Consider the following 19515-nt stretch of genomic DNA (forward strand, 5'->3'; position numbering starts at 1 on the left):
CTACCGTATCCCCCTTACAAGCATTCAGCTCCAATTTTTTCCGAACAGTGTGGAGGCTACCCTCTATAACTTCCCCTGAGTCCTCCAGAAACAGGCTGCTGTGGTCACTACCATCCACCATACTCATCTGTGGAGCATATTGTGAAGCCAGATCTTCACTGGATGACATAGATTGCTCTGGCAAGGAGAAAAAGTCCCCATATTCTGCATCTAATAGATGTGTTTGGTCATCTCCAAGAGAGTTTGCGGGGATATTAGGTTCTTGGATACCGCCAGCGGCCACACACTCTATCCCTCCATTACCTCCCATGGCTCCACTAATATCCTCCGTATCAATAGGAGAGCCACACAAGTTCCCAACTGTAATATTTAACTGGGGTCCCATGTTGACAGATAAGGCGGCCTCCCCTGTAGCTGGATTCAAAATTAAGTGCGGCTTTTCAGCATTAGAAGGACCCCCATCAGTCATCTCAGCAGAGTCAACAGAATCAGAGCCCCCCCTCCAGGGTATGCACAGCCTTTTTCCCCTTCCGCTTCTCGTTTACTGCGGAGAAAATTGCTGGTATCTTTTCCTTTTCTATTGCATCCCCTTTAGGTCTTGCTCCTCCAACCTCAGTCTTACCAGGCTTGCCCAGGTTGCTTAAATTACCCTGAATTTTATCTCTCACCGCGGCGTCCAGCTCGGAGTTTTTGGCGTTATCATTTTCTTGTCCCCGCGGTCTTCCTCAAGCTTTCGGGGGCATTTCGAACGCTAGATCCACACCGCCTTCACAATAGCCCGCCGGCTTCCAGGTGCATGTCCTGCCCGCCTAAAACGCCCACCGGCTGCGACGGCACCTGGTCAGCCACGTTGCGAGCCCGAATAAAACTTCCAGCATCGGCCATCCACGGCCGTCAGCGGCAAACACCTTGTAATCTCAAACCGTAGTCTCAAACCGGTACTTCCAGCATTTATCGGTGTGGTTCAATCCAAGGTTTAAAGTTTTTACAGCACGCAACTAAGACGCCAAAACATATCTCCGACTCCGACTCACTTCTCTCTCGCTTCTCCCTTCCAATATCAGGTTTTCGCAAGGTTAGGTAGGAGCGGTCAGCTTACACGTCCACTGCTGTGGACGCCATCTTGCCTCTAGTACAAAATACCTGGATGTTCCTGTTTTCCGATCCTCTGTCAATGCCAGCACTGGGTATATCTCTGGGTACAATAAGACAGAAAGCTTTCGGCATCCATGAGCACCGAGGCTGGCCCAGCACCTCAAGGGTCTGTCAGGGGGATAGCGGCAAGGGATTAGCGATTCAAAGGCGCCCACATCGGTAAGGGCAGGAGGGACAGGAGATCCTTGTCTGTTAAACAAAGCAATTCAAGGGGAGTAGAAGTAAGGTCAAGAGACACTGATACCTATGCTGAGGGACTTGGCATTAAGCGCCACGATGTAGATAAACTGTTATTCCTGTCTTATGCCTACTCTGTGCATGTACATGGAGAATGACAGCTCAACATGTCTATCGTCCACACAAATACGGCCAGGCTAATGTTTTAGCTTCACTTGGAAGGTGTGGTGAATTTGGAAACTGCATCAGTGAAACTGAGAAACGTTTACTGACTCCCTTCTATTTTGCAGATATAGATATTCTTCACCTGCAGATGAAAATATTCTTCACCCTCAGTATACACAAATGAGCTGTTTTGCAGTCACGGGTTATGCCCCCTTAATATGGCAAATCCATCTTGTGACTGGAAAACAACCACTGAGCTGAAGGTATGGTATGGAAAGGGGTAGAGGATGGGACCAGGAAAGATCACAAGGACCTAATGTAGCCCGGGGTTATTCTCAAGGGCCACGGCTGGTTCAGGGACATGACAGGGCTTGAGACTCTGAGGTGTGCTGCCTCACCGGAGCAGGAATGGGCACCCACTGCACAAAGGGCTGCTGAAACTGCACATCTGTTTTTAACTTTGCAAATTTCAAAAAGTTTTTAAAAATGTGCAAAGTTGTGATTTGAAGGCCTCTGCAGCTTTGCACACCTAATGCCACAATGTGCGTGTGGGAACTCATACCAGGCCATCAGCTTACATTATAACACCAGCGGTTGTCCAAAATGGTAAGTCTTGGTGTCTCTCTTGCGGGATATTCCGCGTCAAAACAGGTCACCTTAACAATGATTGTCTTTAGAAGTGGGAGAAATATTTACAGTTCACATGCACGGCCATATTGACCAACATAACTGTGGCAATACTGTGTCTAGACTAATGCAGAAGGCAAAGTTGGATCGGGCCATGGCTCACGACCAGGAGATATCCTGACGGTAAGAAACACAACGTGTCGTTATTTGCCATAAATAAGGAAGAGAAGAGGAACAAAGTGAGCATACTCAAGCGTTCTATGCCACACACATGACCTCTGTGCTTTGTTAAGGCTCAAATCGTTGTTTGCAACGAAGACACTAGGGGAGCGATTTCAAGGTAGAGACAGAGGAGAAAACGGCCATTTCTGCAGTAGAGCAAAAATGATTAATACAAATATGTTCTACTAGTTAGAAACTCAGACTTGTGAAAGTCAGAGGAGGGAAACATTTGTTATTTTGTTCCTCGGTTTATACAGGAGATTTTTTGTGAAAATTGTACAAATTAAGCAAAATTCACTTTGCCAACTATATGTGAGCACATATTTCTTTTCTAAAGATCTTGGGGGATATTCTCAAGAACATGTGATAACTACCGCAAAATTAGCTTAACACAACTCTTCACATCGCAGTCTATTGCGGGAAAATGACACTGCGTTAACGTTGTATTCCCAACCCGGCGGCACCATGCGATAGTAGCAGGATAACGCGCCAAATGACCACATTAAAATTAACGCAATGCCAAAAAAATGCAGAACACGAACGCAAAAAAATCTGCGATGCCCCAAATCGCGATACAAAAATCAGCAACAACCAGCAACAGGCCTGCAATTCCCACGCATCATGCGGGAAAATGCACTGTAAAAGAAAAAAAAACACACCAAAACCTAATCAAACTGCTTAGCACCATGGATGCACCCAGACCGAGTGCAGAGGATAAACGGAACCCCACAAGCCCCATGGAGGACCAGCCAGTAACCCCATGTTTGGGGAAGGGCAAGGAGAAGAGGAAGAGGAAGAAGGGGTTCAGTCCGCAGGAAGACTGGATCATTGTCACGGAGGTGATATAACACTACCAACAATTGTTTGTCACCTCCACTGCGTCATTGGCAACACAAAAAGAAAAATGGCAGTTCATCGTCACCAACGTGAATGCAGTCGGAGTGTTGAGGAGGTCAATGGAGGAGGTCAAGAGGCGCTGGCATGAAGTGCACAGCCAAACCAAGGAGAAACTCGCTGCCAACAGGAAGGCAGCAAAGGTGACTGGAGGTGGGAGTCCTGCGCCGCAGGAGGAGCTGGATGAGCTGGAGGAAATGGTGGCCACAGTCATCAGTGTGGAGATGGTGCAAGGATTTGGGGGTCTGGACACAGCTCGATTTGACCTGACCCAACAGCAACAGGGTGAGTAACGACCAGGGACTGGGGGGGCGGAGGGAGATGGGCACAATGGCACACATGCACAATCATGTGCAGTACACTGCACACCCACAATGAGTGTGGAACATGTCCCTGATACCCTTGGCACACTGCAGCACACATAGAAACACCAAGTAGGCCCCCGTTCACAATGTGCACAAATTGGCCCCCCTCCATATCACCAATGCCACAACCTACCCATGCACATGTGCTGAATCCAGAAAAGCAGCGGCTTTGTGAGCCACACTGACAATGCAAGGGACACTGCATGACAGATAGCATGGCTGCAGTCACAATACATGACATGGTGCACGAGACAACATTGAGGTGGCTGAGTGTGGACCACATCCGTAAAGGAGCAGGTCACACTCTGACAGATCCACTGGCACCTACAACCCATGACGTCAAAAACACATATGCAGACAAACTGTGCAAATTGTCCAAGAGCACAAATGACCCATGTCGCAAACATCCCAGCACCTGAAAAGCACACAAGTCAAAGGCACACCGACTCAAAGGGATAAGGGCTGCCAAATCAGAGCTGCAGGGGCGACTCACCAACAATGCAGCACACACACATAGCAATCACAGTACATCAACATTGACAACAATGTGGTACAAAGTGCAACCCATACACCACAGGACAGAGGACACAACTGGTGCCGCTTGTGCATAGAAACTGGCCAATGACATCTGGCATTGCATGACACTGTGAGATGATAATGTACGAGTACAACCACACATCCGTCATGTAGTCGAAATGTCCACTGTCTCCCATCAAATAGCCAGCTTCACCAAAACAATCACAATGTACATTGGCATGCAGTCTGAATGTAAACATCTACAATGCCTCAACATACATGGAACACACTGTTAACCTGCATCTCCCCTCTACATTGCAGAGGGACAATCAACACCTCTTGAAGAGCAGACCACACATCTCTACAGTGATGATGAAGAGGACACCCTGAACATTTGCTCAGACGCCCTCCAACGGCTAATGGACAGCCTCCGCACCCCACCCCCAGGAGCAGGGCAGCCCAGCTGCATCGTAGTGACCCCACACCCGGCACAGACCACACAGCAGGAAGCACACACCACCATGGGTGGCTCCCAGGACCCCCACGATCAACACATGGAATTCCAACGCCGTGTGTTAGGGTGCCAGTAGAAGATGGCTGATCAGCTGCGGGTGGGGTTCGACCTCATGGCAGCCAAACTCGATGCCATACGTGGGTGTCTGAGTCCCATCAGGGACCACTTACAGTTCTTAACGGACACCCACTGTCCGCACCATGCTCACCAACAATCCTTGGCTGACCTCGCTGGGGCCATTACTCGGATACAAGAACTGTCTAGTCAGACAGGCTCCAGCGATGACAGCACAGAGTCGGCACAGATGCGGAGGACAATGGAGACCATGGAGCTTATGCAGCCTGGAAGTATGTCTGCCACGGCTGAACACCAGAGAGATGTAGCTGGGATCTTCCATGCCTTGCAGATCCTCATCTTGCCATTGCTGCCACTGAGCCTGTGCCAGATGAGTGCTGCAGGAACCTCGACACACACATCTCCGCCCCCTGACATGTCATTGGCACACAGTGATGCAGCCCTATCACCTTCGCACCCTGATGTGTCAGTGACACACAGTTATGCAGCCCTATCACCTTCGCACCCTGATGTGTCAGTGGCACATAGTGATGCAGCCATAACACCACCATACATACCTGACACACCGGACACAGAAGACGTCTCAGAGGAGTAAGATGTGTAGGGTAATGACTGTGTGAGGAAGGAGGTAATAGCATCTGTCCCCACAACATGGCCTGTTCCTGTCTGGTTCAGCCCTATGCATCATGCCCTGGAACAACACCTCCCACTGTCCCCCGAAACACTCTGTGACACTCACCTGTACCCCGACATGGCCTGCCATATCTGCTCTGGTACCAATGACACAGCAATCCGGCTGCGGACTGCACTCTTCCTCTTCAGACTAACTTTGCATTCCCCCAAGGACTCTGGTTGGTCCACCACTGGGCAACCATGTTATGTGGGCTTGAAATGGCCATGTACTGCTCCAGCTTCGACACTCCCCAGAATGTGAATAAAACATTCCAAATCACACAGATGTGTCATGTCTATGTTCACTCACGTATAAAAGTATGGATGAATGTAGGGACATTGATTGCACATAAAGGTAAACCCTGGTAAATGTCATTAATGCGCATGTTTGACCCTGACCCACATGGCCAATTAGATGACTGTGAAGGTGTGAACTAGCTGTGATCTCATTGCACATGAACAACAATCTCATTACCCCCCAACGGAGCCCCACGTCCATGTATTAAATAGGTCTTTGTGTAGAAATGTCAAATTTAGTAGCAGTCCTGAAGTGGTGTCCCCATCACATGTGACAACAGAACGTCTCTTCGCATACCTACTCACACACATCTGTGTGAACACAGTCTGTTTTGATGGATAATCTTGATCTACATGGCAAGAAGTTGGACACCATACTCACATTGCTGGAGACACATAAGAGCTTAGGGCTGCCAGAAACTATCCCAACCACAATGTCTGGCTCACAGAGGTGGGGCTGTCAATATGGACTCACCCCCAATTTACAAGCGTCAGTCAATCCCTCCCTGTGTATGGACAATGCTCATGGAGGCACATGATTTGTCATTATAATCAACACTCATCACAGTTGTACTCTAGTAAAGTTGCGTAGACTTTATTAGCATGTGCGTGTCAGTTCGGGCAAGGCAAGGGCCACAACATGCAGACCAATGTTTAAGACACTTACAGGGACTTAGGGACATGTCGAGGTGCAAGAAATGGGGTGGCAAAAATGAACACAAATCATTACGGATGTCAACGGACTCAGCTCACCTTACCTTGCTGGCCGAGTCATGTGATGTTTTGGCATCTGCTCATTGCCCCGGGCCAGGGTACACGACTCACAGCCCATTGGGGTCTGCATAGTGCTGTACCACTAGACTGCGCCGACTGTGTGCTCTGCTGTCAGTGAGCAGGTGAAAGGGTACTACAAGGTCACATGTCGTACTACATTGCCATGTGTGTACTCTCCCCCCAGCAGTTTCTCCGATTTTGGAACGTTGCCAAACAACACTGTGCTGCCCAGCCCATGAGACTGCATCAACTTGCACAGGTGTGACCATTCCGCCAAGATGCTACAAGGTGTGGGGACCTGTGCTGTGGGTGACAATCAGTTGTGGCTGCAGGAACGTAGTTACTCGTCCATGAATGCGAGCGCAGCTTCATGGGCAATCTGTTCCAAGAGTACATCATTGTCGAGTTCAAGGAACATGAGGGCGAGCCAATCCATTAACTGGTCCAGGCAGCTGTGCTCTGTCCACACCATTTCACCGATCTGCAACACAGCCCAATAGGAGAGTGCCTCTGTGTGGTCACTGCACACGAGGAGTTGTGCAATCTCCCATGCCCAACTGCCTGCACATACGCCAAATATCAAGGCATCCCATGCACGGGTATCACGGTTACACTCCTGTTCGTGGGCCAACAGGGGACGCACACACAAGTCATAATCCAGTTCAGCTACAGTTGTGTTGGATAGGCAGACATCCATGGGCCACTCGAATGTGCATGATCGACAGTGGAACCAGGGTTGGATGCAGGTGACATACGCAAGACGGAAAGTCAAATGGTAACTGATGCGCAACACTGCCAATGGCAGTGATCCCAACAGATGCAGCATTCATGCACGGTACAGTTCCACGTGACAGGGATTGTGCATGTGCCCGGGATTGCCAGCATTGCCTTTGTTGGTCTCGTAGCACCAGCACTTTTCTGACAGGCGGCAGTTATGTGGATGATATGTCACTGCTCGGAGCAATGAGTCGTATTTGTGTGCAACATTTGGACGTATGGGTTGTTTTTTACTTATGTGTCAAGGGCATCCCATGCAGGTCTACCTCAAGCAGGGACAAGTGTGTGTGGGGTGTGGACACGTTGGTCTTTCATTCGCGCAGTTCATGGTGTGGGAGTCGTCAAAATCTGGTGTGGTTTCTCTCGCAGAGATTGCCAGCCGCATTCAAGACCAAGGTCGGGGGTTCAGATGTCCTTCCGCCTTGCGTAATGAGACAAAGGAGCTTTCATGCCTAATGTTAGTCTGACTACTGCTTGCATTTTTGAAATGTGATGTGGCCTTCACATTTCAATTGATGCCAGGCCTTTGACCTAGTGTGCACCACTAGCGATACACACACGACAGTTGGCATGTATGAGCCAAGAGCCCCGATTAGCCTTGCGCTCCTTGTACAATCTCTCTCTTTCTCTCTCTTTCTCTATCTCTTTCCCTCTCCCTCTCTTTCTCTCACTCTCTCTATCTCTATCTCTCTCTTTTGCTCGCACTCTCTGTCCTTTGATGAGCGAATGACACACCTTCTTATCTAGGATTTTGTTTTGCAGGCTGCGACTTACAGATTGTCCTGAGAGGACCCGCAATGACTCTTCAAAATGGCTGTTTTGTGTTTCTTCTGAATGAGACAAATTATTTGGAAATTCTAAGATGAATGTGTGATTCTCATTTTTCTGACCACACATGTATGTTAGGTGTTGTAATTGTGCGACATTAGGCACATTGTTTTGTTCAAGATTTTGTAACGTTGATGTGACATATGTTTGTCCAGGGTTGGGTGGGGGGTGCCCGAAGTGGGGCCCCGGGCGGGGGGGAGGGTGGTGGGTGTTGTTGTTGTTGCCCTCTTGGGCTTCCAGGATACATGGCATCTGTTGTTCTTCAGGTGTGGCTCTGGACTGGGCTCCCTTTGATAGTGCACGTTGTTGTCCGACTTTGCACCAGGTTAGAGCAGGTGTTAGATTCCTGCTGCTAACGCGCCTTATCGCATGTTTTGTGATCTTATCGCCGATCTGGCTGGTCGTTGAGAATGTTGCGGAGTGGGGTTGTCACAGCTTTGTGCTCGGGAACGCCTACTCTGCATCTCATTAGCGATAGTTGCCGGGTCATCAGTGGCGATATTTTTTGCGGATGCTATCACAGGTAAACTGGTGGTATCGGCTGTTAGCACCAGCTTGTGAATGGGGCGATGAATTTATCGTGTCTTTGGCTGCGATAAAGTGCCGATAACTCGGCGATCGATCCTTGAGAATATGCCCCCTTGAGCGATAGTGAGAGAGGAGACTAGCTAAAGCAGCAAATATCTCACGTCAGCGGTATATATCAGTTTCATAGTTCCTGAAGCGTGAACCAGTCTCCCGCAAGTGGAACTTACACAAAACATGTAAATTGTAAGTAAAACAAAAATTACTTAAATCCCAGCATTCAGGAACAATGCTAGATACTCCGCCCTCTCATGCAATAGTTTCCCACCAGGCCTAGTGAAACCTTACATGGGCGCAGGGCTTCAAAGGGGCTGCAACAAAGATCAGATATGTTTTCAGCTGACTTTTTACAACTCACCTTTTCAAGGTGTTGAATGGTAACTTCAATAAACGTGAAGAGGCCGAGTAGATCTGAAGACATAATTTAATAATGGGTTTTAATGGAAAAACAGCCCAGCCACCCATAGGCTCACACCTAAGCTGATATTGAATGCCACATAAAATTCCATGACCCAGCAAGTACATCCCAACAATTCTAAAATGCACACATGATGTGAGGAAGAAACTAGAGCACATACAACACAAGGCTTTAAGTGGGGTGGGTCCCTCTGTTTCTCCAATCCACAGCAATTAAGAAGAATTGGCATAGCCAAGAGGTCTTGCCTTTGGGACCTATTAAGTGTTTAGCCATGCAACACATTATTCTGGGTGCTGTCTGCCAGGGATTCAAGAGCTATACAATTGCTACACACTGGGTGACCCATATCCACTATGGGTCTGTTCAGTTAGAGTGGCCTATTAATGTGCCAAACCAAGCCCTATGACAGTGTGCCTCGCCGCCAGTATGGCGCATGTTGCAGTTGTCAGCTTCCCTTACAGATTGTTGCCTATCCTCTTTTACTGCTGGCCAAACTGACTGACAATGCTACATAACATGTTCCTACTTGCATGAGTTAAACTTTATAATTGCCACTGACGCTGTAGTTGACCAATTATAAAGGAGTTCAGATCATGACGTATTCAGAAAGTGTATCTGCTTGCTTTTAGTATGGATGCCAATATTGCAGCCCAGGGACCCTTCTACCAGCACCAAAAAAAAGCACTGTTCTGGGGACAAACTGCATGACTGTGCTGTGCTGTGGCTGAAGAAGTGGAGAATGGTAGAAGTGTAATGTGATACAGCATGGTAGGATCAAGTAGGAGGTGAAGAAGGGATAGGGGTGGGGAGGAAGTGCCGTCATAAGGATGTGGAACCAGCACTCTGTTTTGCTGGGGGAGCAAGAAACGGTATGTGACTGAGATGACCTGGTGGCTGCACCACAGGCTCTCCCCTTCCCAAAACACTAAACAAAGCCCTATGCCTCTGCTGACAGCCACTGCACATGCTGGCCCCATTTTCTCCTTTAATGTATCATCAGTTTTCCGCTGCTGTGGATGCAGCCCAAGCACAGTGATCGAAAAACAAGTGGGTGCATTCAGAAAATAAGAAAGGCAGGCGCCCCCTGCAGCCACCACCATTCTTAACAAGTGGGAGTGGGAAGGGCTGCACTACCTCATGTGCTGGATGGGAACAGTATTGGTGTGAACATTTTTCGAAAAATGGGGATGAGTTAACTCCGTAGCAACTGAAGTGTTGGAAAGCATTTACCTTTTAGGCAGAGCATCCTTTACGACCACGCGGAAAGCAATGAAAATGGCTGGAAGTGCTCGAGGGGTTGTACACATGCCGGCCCTATTGTATCCTCTGATGTGATAGAAAAACAAAACAAGCAGACACGTGCAACAAATAAGAAAGACACATGGCATCCTGAAGCTGCTGCCATTCTTAACAAGGGGTAGTGGGAAGGGCTGCAATGCCCCATGTGTTAGACGGGAACAGTATTGCTAAGAACATTTTAATAAACAGTACCGAAGCGACTAAAAACACGAGTCATTAACAAACTAAAAAAAAAGTGCTCCAAAACTAACACAAATGCCGAAAAGAGAAAGAAGACATGTGAAATGGCCAGTCGCCATAGGCAGGAACTCAAACACAAAAGACGGGACAGTTGGGACGGATTCACCACCCAAAAGAACAGGACACACAAAGGCATGAATGAAAGGCGAGGCATGTGCTGGAAGCCCTACAGTAGAAATAGCATGTCTGTAGTAGACAGCGCATGTGCTGCCTACGCGATTCCTAAAAACTGACATTGAAACAGGTCCCTACCGGGACCTATGTTCACCCTTAATTTTACAGGCAAAAACACTCAGCAATTTTTTTTCAAAGATACTGCATTTCTGTAGTTTCTTTTGTCATACAGCATATTACTCTTGCATTAATGAATATTATGAACTCGGTCACCAGACTTTAGGTAGTTGTGGGTGGATTTTTTACAAAACACACAACTGAGAACTCTGGAATTGAAGCTTAAAGCAGTTTGAGTTTTTCACAGTGACTGTCAGTGGGTCATTAAGGTGTTGAGAATACATGCTCATCCAAATATTGGCTTCTCTACAGATTGCATAGAGAAATGTTCATGTGTGCCAATCGTAATTGTCATTCTATATGAAAGTGTGTGAATGAGGTATATTGTTTTTGAAATATTGACAGGACAAAAGTAAAAGAAAATGGAGTACTTACAGGTGAGAGGATACATTATGTGCAGGGAGGTGGTGAGGTGAAAGAGATGCAGGGAACAGTTCGCTGGTGCCTCACCTGTTTATATTTACTGCACACCAGCACCTTCTCTGCGAGGAACAGGGACCCCGAGCCAGGTGGTTCTAGGTTGTGATCACACCAGCCCAGCAGCAGTTCCGTGTGGACAGTTCAGTCATGGAGGGAGCAGATAATGCTGTTCTGAACTGCATAATTACACTTGGCCTACCCTCCAGCCCTACCTTGGCACAAGCAATCTCTAGCTAAACATCACCACAAAAGCAGGGAGACTAGTGATCCTTCCAAGCCTCCTAGCCACAACGTGTGGTGTTGCTAACCTGCAGCACCTTTAGGCTATATGGTGCTGCTCTGTGCTCTTGATTGTAAAATTGCCAGTGCTGCATGCATGGGACTGGTATTTGGATTCAGGTGGCAGCAGGCTGTAATCTTGCTGCTCTGGCAGAAGCTCCACAAGAACGAAGCAGGGACAGGAAGAGCACACAGTGCCAGTCTTTACTTCACAGTAAGTGGCACACACTGCAATAAAGAAAAGGCCTAAGCAGTTGGGCTTGGCCTGTGAACTTTAAAATGTCAAAGCATGTGCTGAATCTAACCAGAATCCAGCAGGCATTTTTCTTTTTCCACCACCAACTCTCAAGTAGGGGATGGGGTGGGCTGGCCAAAGATCCTGGGCTGGGTAAAAAAAGGAAGTAAACAAACTGGTTATTGTAAAACTCTAGACAGTCTGGTACTGTCCTGAAAACTTAAAGAGCTGCCCTTTGAAAGGTGGGGGCCCTGGGCCAGACCCAACTTTGCCCATGCTTTATAACGTTTTTGTTTGTAGGTGTAAAACAATCCCAGGCATCGCTACTGTGTCCCTAATCTCTGAATTTTGGATTGTTTCCATGCGTATGTGCAGCGCCAGAGGTGTGGATCAAGAGAGATATCGTGGCAAGTGGCGGTTACCTGTTAAATAATATGGTGAGGCCCGATGGTGCCAAGCTCACCATAAATGCTGCCCTTCTACCTGGCATTCCACGAGAAGGAGTGGAAGGACTTCCTTCCTGCTCATTGGACCGCAAATCCAACCAATCTTGAAGCTGCTCTTACGCTGATGAGCTGGTGAGGGCAGTCTAATCCAGTACCCATTTTGAGGCTGGGGGCCTATGCCAGCAATCCTCCGGATGTATCACAGCCGATGTATTGCTGGGTCCGCAGTACGCATGTCGGGCTGACCGTCATGTGCACTGAAAGGGGCAGCAGTAATCCTGCAGTAGCTCACGCTTGCACTGTACACAGCGCGAGATGGTGGCAAAATAAAATGGCATTATTATACCATTTTATTTATGTGTGTTTGCCTGAGTGGAGGAGCCGCCGCTGATTTGTGACCCTGTATAGAGTTTGATTGGCTGGACAACATGGGCATGTGATAATGCGAGCTATCTATTTGTGCGATACCAAGAAATACTAGTTGAACCAATTGCTGTCTTTACTTTCCTAGCAAATTGGAGATTCATGGTCAGACATTAGGACAAATGCTCATCCAGAATGTTATTTTGAATAAAGCGAATATCTTCAAAGTTCTCCTAAACATAAAAGAAAGCATTCTGCGTGAGGTCTCGTGCTATACATGTACAAAAGCACATGCATTAATAATGACATTTTTATTGTGGATACAGAAATGTAATTTGGGATTCTTTCAATTGGTATAAATGTAAATATAAATGTGAGTTTATTAGGCTTCTAATGTTTTATGGGCCTTCTGCCTAATAAACACATTTTGAAATAAGTTTATTCCACCAGCAGGCACACCAACCATTTGAACTGTTGAAGGAGATTACAAACTGTGCACTGATGATAAACACTGACCTCTCTTCAGCAGCCACATTATTCCTTTAGCTCTCTTGCGCACACATGCACACAAGCACACAAGGGGGCATAGCAACAACAACTGGCGATAATTATCGCAAAGCGCACTTAGCGCTAGGATAATTATCGCCGGCTAGCGTGGATTTTTATCACTGAGATAGCGTGCTATTAGCAACGCTTATCTCAATAGCGATAAAAATCCTCACGCTAAATGGCTAATGTGAGATTATCGCTGGAAACCCAGCGATAATCTCACGTTAGCCTGTTGATAGGGACTCACAAACTTAGCCATGATATCCTCCTTCCATAGGATATCATGGCTAAGTCTGTCCTGAAGCTGGTGTTATCGCTACTTTTCCTGACGCTATGCTTCATAGCGTGGGGCTTGATGATAGGAGAAATGTCGCTTATCCCCACGCTAAAGCAAGGTTTCACGCATTAGCGTGACCTTGCTAATATAGCGATAAAATTATCGCCGCTTTTAGGCCGAAAACGGCCGCTAAAGCGGCGATAATTTTTTATCGCCTCGTTGTAAATATGCCCCAAGGTATGCACATAAATACTTGGTAAATTCCGAGACATGCAGAATTGGGTGATAAAAGCACCAATTCTGCAAGTAATTGCTCATTATTTCAAGGAAAACTCGAACTTTCAGATATATACCGCACTCACTAAATAAAGCATACAGAGGTGTCAATAAATGCCAGGTGTGGTAAATACCACACCCCATCCCAGCCTACCAATGATCATGCCCCCTAAACAACATGGGCGAAGATTCAAAAGCAGGGTATTGAAGACCAGAACTGGCGTGAAAAATGAAACAATGGCTTGCAATGTGCCAGCGAGCATTCCATAGTTTACAAAGGTGAAGGCAGGTACCCAGTCCCACAGTTCCATTGTACACTCTACACTTGGCTACAGTCCAGTCAGGACCTCAGCACTCCAGTGAATTGGACTTTGTGCACAGAACTGCAGCCTCATTTGAAGGGAGTAGAGCTTCCCCTTTACTCAGCTTCCTTAAATTGAAAAGTCCCCTACAATGCAAACAGCTTTCCAATCTGTCTTGAGCTCACTGTGCTTGCAGACCTGAATATTTACAATCTAATTCTTCAGCAAGGCTTTTCGAAAACATAATTCAAATCGCAAAGTATGAGTAGCTTCTACATTGTCTCCTGAACAAGAGAAGAAGCAATCTAGGAGTCCCTCTGTTACCTGAACAGCGAGCATATGGAATGAAAGATCTCTCTCTTCCCATGCCACTGGATCAGGAACACTGGACAATGTTACAATAGTTCTGACAGTAAAATCTGCTCATTTGCCAAACTATGTGGCCATTGACTTTCTGTGGCATTTGGTGTCTAGCACTCTGAGTGCCACAAAGTAACCCTGGGCGTAGTTCGCGTAGTCGCGCTACGCTACGCGAAGTGCACTTTGTACTACATCGAGCTATGAGTAGTTACGTGAACTGCGTAGTGCGGTAGGGAAATACTGTTCACCATTATTGCACAGTGCCAGATGCTTGTCCGCACTGTGCAGTCATTGCGAACGGCATCATGCACAGTGCAAGCGGTCTTTTTTTGCCGCTTGAGTAGATTTGTACTCGAGCGGTAGCTTTCTCAATGCGGACTGGTAGTTTCTCATCACGAGCGGTCATGAGCATACGCGACCACTCGCAATGAGAAACCTGACCTCCCCGCGTTGAGTCTTGCCGGGAGGTTTATTTTCCACGCTCGCGATCGGCAACATGATGTTGCCAATTGCGAACGAGGAAAAAGTCTCGCCGGGATGTTTATTTTGCACACTCACGGTCACCAACTTGACGTTGAGGACCGCGAGCGAGCAAAAAATGCCCGCTACGCGTTTTTGCAGTGTGCTACGTGCGATTCGCGTAGCGCATAGTTGCGCTCGCTATGCACACTTCGCGAGCGTAGCGTAGTTTTCCACCCAGGGTTACCACAAAGACTTTCAAGTTAGCATTGTATATGGTGGGATGGTTCACAAACTGAAAAAGTGCTCCCCTAAAGATTACCTTCCCCTCAGAAACCAAAAACGTTTCTCCAAGAAGAAGAATGAGATACCTTGCATGTATGTCAACACATCAGTCAGCCCATTGTGGGATTTATTGGGAAAAAGCAGTCAGGGCAAGGCTTTTCCCTGGAAAAGGCTCTCTACAGGGTTCATCATTCCAATTTGATCAAGACATAGGCCCAGATGAAGGAAAGTATTTTGAGGTCTTACATTTCTAAAGGGGGAGTGATAGAATAAATCTTTATTTTGTATGTATTAACCCCATTTTATGATTTAGTAAAGCCTTTCAGAATCGCAGGATCAGGTTAGCATCCGTTTGGATTTGCAATTTGTAGGGAACTTGAAAAAAGCGATTCTTCCCAAATTGTGATTCTGTGTGGAATGTATTTGTTACAAAAATGCCTCTTTTTATATGGTCATCCCCGTTTTTTCTGGACAATGCTGCTGTTATCTTGAATCTGCTAACCATGCCCCCGTGCATATGCTCTGACACCTAAAACATTTCGAAAGTGTCTACACTCTTTATTGGCATATTTAACTTACCCATAAGTGCTTAGTATAGGGCACAAAAGTGTTGCCTAGAGTTAAATGTGAGTCGTTCACTGCAGCACATATTGTGCCACCACTAATGTGGACATCCAAAGCATGTCTCCAGGCCTGCCCCTGCAGCCTGCATGGTCAGATTTAGGACAGACAATTACATTTGTCAAAATATAACTTTCACCATGTGTAGACCTTCCTTTTTAATAGGTGTATGTTACCCCTAAAGTAGGCCACTCATGCTCATAGGGCAGGGTGCATATTATTTAAAATGTAGGCCATGCGCAATTATGTTTTACATGTCCTGGCAGGGAAAAATCGCCAGAGTCGTTTTACACTCTGGTAGAGCTGGCTCTCACATGTGAAAACACTGCGTTACATTATAAAAGCGTATAATGTTTAAGTTCAGTTTGGGAGTAGCTACAAAAATGATTCAATGACTCTTTTTAGTGGTAATTTAATATTCAACTTAATGATCATGTCCGTTTTTAGATTGCTGTATTGAATATGACACTTTAAGAAAGTTGTCACTTTCCAGCCTGAGTCAAATGTGCCTTTCTGTCAGTGTTCAAAGTCACCTGACTGTTGAAGGCTCCACTGTAGTGAAATATGTATAGCTCCCAGACAGTGGATAAAGGTTTGGATGTGGGGAGTTGTATTATTCCCTGAAAGGATGGCCATCTAGGCCGTGTCTAGGAACCTAATTAGCTGAAAATGGTGCCTACCCTGTCACATGCAGTTGTAGCTACTACCTGGGCCTACCCCCTCTATTCTCCTGCTAGATGGCCAGGCACTAATCCCACTGCTGCAAAGTGGGTAGCGCCATCACTGGGCTATTTTACCTTATTGGTTGATGAGTGGTCAAGACTTTTCCTCTCCCATGAGCTGGCACTGGGCTTTAATGTGGCACCTCCAGTAGCATCTTCAGAATTGTGGAAGAGAGAAGAAGGCCTGCAACTGCTGTTGTGACCTCTGAGCAGGGGTGGATTCTCCTTTAGGGCTCTGAGGCTGCACCCCCCTGATATTCCTTCACATTCCTGTACAAATATTAAATAGATCGATTTATTTAGAGATGAGATCGTATCCCTAAACACATCTATGTATTTAAGTCTGGGATGTGTGTCCCAGGCTGCCTGCTGTGCCTCGCCCTGAAGCAGGAGACAGAAGCCAGGCAGTAAATCATGTTTCTGAACTGTGATAGGGCTTACTGTTCTGAAGCCCTTCATAATGAATCCTTGCCCTTGTGTTCCATGGTAGTATCCACTATAGGCCAGTGACAATTTCAGCGTTGTAGTTCCGGGTGATGAAGTGTCCGTCCCTGCGAAACATAATACTTATAGGATTACAGGTGAAAAACGAACCTGCGATCTTCGTGGATATTCCAAAATTCAAGGCGGGATTCAGCAATGTGGCAAATAACAGCTCACATCACTGGATGGTGCTTGGAATCGACACTGCTATAGAACAAGTTGAAAAACTCCTGAAGAAGATCACCAACCTCAAACGGGAGATTTCTGAGGACAATGCATTAACAAATGCAAAAGAAGCTCTGGAACGCCTAGAGAAAACTATTAAGGATTTTGATACGAACACCCAGGCCAAGAAGTCATCAAACTTTCCAAGGACATCCACTTCTATGATAAGAAGCTAACCTACCCTTACCTCCAAGAGGACTACTACAAGCAGGATACCCAGGAATGCTTTTCTAACCGAGGCAGAGGAGGCTACAGAGGCTACAGACGTTTCACAATGTTCTCAGAATCAACTGGCTCCAACAGCGCAGGAAGCGAGAGTGAACAACCAGGCACCAGCTTTTTTAGAGGACGCCCAATGGAGACTGCCCAGAGGGAGAGGATACAACTGGGGCCAGGGTCCACAGTGGGACCAGCAACAATGGGGGCAGAATTGAGAAGAGGGCAGACCCCGAGGCCAAAATCAGAAACAGGTTTGATTCCCCTCGGAAAACCACGGGGAAATCCAGGCCCGATGGCGGGTATACCAATGGTAAACACACCACAAAGCACAATCATCAACCTATCGTCCTACGTACTCACGGAGGATGGACAAAAGGTTCTCAGCAAGGGATTGTCATTTGTATCTACCATCCATCCCAATTGATTCAATATAAAGACAGAACTACATTGTTTCTTCCATAAGGTTAGACTAAGACACTATTTCAAACATTCTCAGCCATCACAATCATCGTCTCATACAGGTCTTAGGGTGCCGTCAACGTTAATGCCACCTACACACATGATGCTCCACAAAATAATTACCTTTGAGAGTGTTGTTTTGAGGGATCGTTTGAAGGTATGCTCCACAAGCAGTATGTCAAACATAACATCACTAAAGGTGAGTGGGAGGTGCTGAACTCTCTGAAGGATAACAAAACGATTGCAGTCAAACCAGCCGACAAAGGCGGGGCCATTGTGGTGCAGAGTACCTCTGACTACAAAAAGGAGATTTACTCACAACTGAGGGCTGGGCTGAGCTACACGCATTTGAACACAGACCTGATGAGGTAAACAAGCAAACTTATCTGAAAGATCACAGCGAAAGGGAAAAACCTGGGCTTCCTATCTGACCTGGAGTTCAATGTTTGAACAACAAGCAACCACGCTTACCCACAATTTACACCCTGCCAAAGGTTCACAAAAACATTGACATTCTCCGGGACGCCCAAGAGTATCAGGATGTGGATCGTTGCTGGAACCACTCTGTAAGTTCGCGGATTTCTTCCTGAAACCATTGGCAGAAAATACCAGATCATACCTAAGGGACACGATGGAAGCTATTAACTTGGTTGACGACATGCCTTTTGATCCCTCCTGCCAACTACTGGTCACAATGGACTCTTTGTATACCAGCATCCCCCCACTACCATCCCTTGAAGTGATTGGCTGCACTTTTGCAAGCAGACCATAACCAGCCCTGATCCCCACAGGATTTATCATCCAACTTCTGGAGATAGCCATGATGAAAAACTTCTTCTGCTTCCAGGGCGAGTACTACCTACAAACTAAGGGCGTCGCCATGGGTGAAAGTATTGCCCAGGCAATCCTGTTCATGGACCACTTCGAGGATGCATTCATTTACAATCCAGTTTACCCATTTATTGACCATATCACTATTTGGAGACAAGACATGGACGACTTGTTGGTGTGGACAGGGAGCTTGATCGAATTGAAGTCCTTCTTCGCGGGGCTCAATGATAGATCCTGTGACATCAAGTTCACGATCCATTGGGATCCCAGGACCATTGACTTCTTGGCTATCACGATTATTAGAAATGGGATCTCTGGTTGGCTAAGGCTTGCACCAAAGCCAGGCAGAGACCACCAGTCTAGTCAGGGCAAGGGCGTTACACGCCAAAGATAACCCCTGCTCACCCCCTTGGTAGCTTGCACGAGCAGTCAGGCTTATACCAGAGGCAATGTGTAAAGCGTTTGCACAACACACACACAGCAACAACATACTAGGCACACCACAAAAGGAACTCCACACAAGGTTATCAAAAATAGTCTTTGTATTATCATAAAACACATTAGAATAGTAATCACACAATATACACTGTGCCAACTGGCACTAGGCAATATTTACAGGGGATTATATACACATGACAGGGCCACTTGGACCACTGTGAGAACCATCACAAAGTGAACTTAGTAAATGTAGGTCATAAAATAAACGTAGAACACAACCAGTAATTACTGGCAAACACTGTACTCAGCATCATCCTGTAACACAAACCATATTAGGCACGGTATCACATTAGGTGTGAAATATATTCTGCGCCA

Source organism: Triturus cristatus, chromosome 7 (assembly GCF_964204655.1).
Source record: "Triturus cristatus chromosome 7, aTriCri1.1, whole genome shotgun sequence".
Taxonomy (NCBI): Eukaryota; Metazoa; Chordata; class Amphibia; order Caudata; family Salamandridae; genus Triturus; species Triturus cristatus.